We start from the raw sequence: 2,500 nt of genomic DNA, 5'->3' as shown, positions 1-2,500 counted from the left end.
GCCGGCATCGGCGTCGAAAGAAGCCGAGCCAAAAAAAGTTAAAGTACAAACGTGCAAGCATACTAACCTAACCCTAGGTAAGGCATGTCAGAGCGAAAGACAGTAAACTCGAATGAGCCATGAAAGAGCGGTGCGGGGCCGGTCGGAGCGCACCCTTTTCTCGGTGGCTGGCGGGCGAGAGAGTGCTGCGTCGCCGGCATCGGCGTCGAAAGAAGCCGAGCCGAAAAAAGTTAAAGTACAAACGTGCAAGCATACTAACCTAACCCTAGGTAAGGCATGTCAGAGCGAAAGACAGTAATTTCGAATGAGCCAAGAAAGAGCGGTGCGGGGCCGCTCGGAGCGCACCCTTTTCTCGGTGGCTGGCGGGCGAGAGAGTGCTGCGACGCCGGCATCGGCGTCGAAAGAAGCCGAGCCGAAAAAAGTTAAAGTACAAACGTGCAAGCATACTAACCTAACCCTAGGTAAGGCATGTCAGAGCGAAAGACAGTAATTTCGAATGAGCCAAGAAAGAGCGGTGCGGGGCCGGTCGGAGCGCACCCTTTTCTCGGTGGCTGGCGGGCGAGAGAGTGCTGCGTCGCCGGCATCGGCGTCGAAAGAAGCCGAGCCGAAAAAAGTTAAAGTACAAACGTGCAAGCATACTAGCCTAACCCTAGGTAAGGCATGTCAGAGCGAAAGACAGTAATTTCGAATGAGCCAAGAAAGAGCGGTGCGGGGCCGGTCGGAGCGCACCCTTTTCTCGGTGGCTGGCGGGCGAGAGAGTGCTGCGTCGCCGGCATCGGCGTCGAAAGAAGCCGAGCCGAAAAAAGTTAAAGTACAAACGTGCAAGCATACTAGCCTAACCCTAGGTAAGGCATGTCAGAGCGAAAGACAGTAATTTCGAATGAGCCAAGAAAGAGCGGTGCGGGGCCGCTCGGAGCGCACCCTTTTCTCGGTGGCTGGCGGGCGAGAGAGTGCTGCGTCGCCGGCATCGGCGTCGAAAGAAGCCGAGCCGAAAAAAGTTAAAGTACAAACGTGCAAGCATACTAGCCTAACCCTAGGTAAGGCATGTCAGAGCGAAAGACAGTAATTTCGAATGAGCCAAGAAAGTGCGGTGCGGGGCCGGTCGGAGCGCACCCTTTTCTCGGTGGCTGGCGGGCGAGAGAGTGCTGCGTCGCCGGCATCGGCGTCGAAAGAAGCCGAGCCGAAAAAAGTTAAAGTACAAACGTGCAAGCATACTAGCCTAACCCTAGGTAAGGCATGTCAGAGCGAAAGACAGTAATTTCGAATGAGCCAAGAAAGAGCGGTGCGGGGCCGGTCGGAGCGCACCCTTTTCTCGGTGGCTGGCGGGCGAGAGAGTGCTGCGTCGCCGGCATCGGCGTCGAAAGAAGCCGAGCCGAAAAAAGTTAAAGTACAAACGTGCAAGCATACTAACCTAACCCTAGGTAAGACATGTCAGAGCGAAAGACAGTAATTTCGAATGAGCCAAGAAAGAGCGGTGCGGGGCCGGTCGGAGCGCACCCTTTTCTCGGTGGCTGGCGGGCAAGAGAGTGCTGCGTCGCCGGCATCGGCGTCGAAAGAAGCCGAGCCGAAAAAAGTTAAAGTACAAACGTGCAAGCATACTAACCTAACCCTAGGTAAGGCATGTCAGAGCGAAAGACAGTAATTTCGAATGAGCCAAGAAAGAGCGGTGCGGGGCCGGTCGGAGCGCACCCTTTTCCCGGTGGCTGGCGGGCGAGAGAGTGCTGCGTCGCCGGCATCGGCGTCGAAAGAAGCCGAGCCGAAAAAAGTTAAAGTACAAACGTGCAAGCATACTAGCCTAACCCTAGGTAAGGCATGTCAGAGCGAAAGACAGTAATTTCGAATGAGCCAAGAAAGAGCGGTGCGGGGCCGGTCGGAGCGCACCCTTTTCTCGGTGGCTGGCGGGCGAGAGAGTGCTGCGTCGCCGGCATCGGCGTCGAAAGAAGCCGAGCCGAAAAAAGTTAAAGTACAAACGTGCAAGCATACTAGCCTAACCCTAGGTAAGGCATGTCAGAGCGAAAGACAGTAATTTCGAATGAGCCAAGAAAGAGCGGTGCGGGGCCGGTCGGAGCGCACCCTTTTCTCGGTGGCTGGCGGGCGAGAGAGTGCTGCGTCGCCGGCATCGGCGTCGAAAGAAGCCGAGCCGAAATAAGTTAAAGTACAAACGTGCAAGCATACTAACCTAACCCTAGGTAAGGCATGTCAGAGCGAAAGACAGTAATTTCGAATGAGCCAAGAAAGAGCGGTGCGGGGCCGGTCGGAGCGCACCCTTTTCTCGGTGGCTGGCGGGCGAGAGAGTGCTGCGTCGCCGGCATCGGCGTCGAAAGAAGCCGAGCCAAAAAAAGTTAAAGTACAAACGCGATGCTAATGAGCGAGCCGTTGTCTCGACTAATATGTAGGGGGCGTTCGATCGAGCGTCTGGCTTGAGCGCTTGTCGGCCTAGCAGAACGGTCGCATTGTTATGCCCGGGTTTTAGGCACCGCTGCAGGCGGCCGGCAGAGCT

The sequence above is a fragment of the Styela clava genome, chromosome 14 (assembly GCF_964204865.1).
Source record: "Styela clava chromosome 14, kaStyClav1.hap1.2, whole genome shotgun sequence".
NCBI lineage: Eukaryota > Metazoa > Chordata > Ascidiacea > Stolidobranchia > Styelidae > Styela > Styela clava.
Note: the sequence above shows the minus strand (reverse complement) of the source record.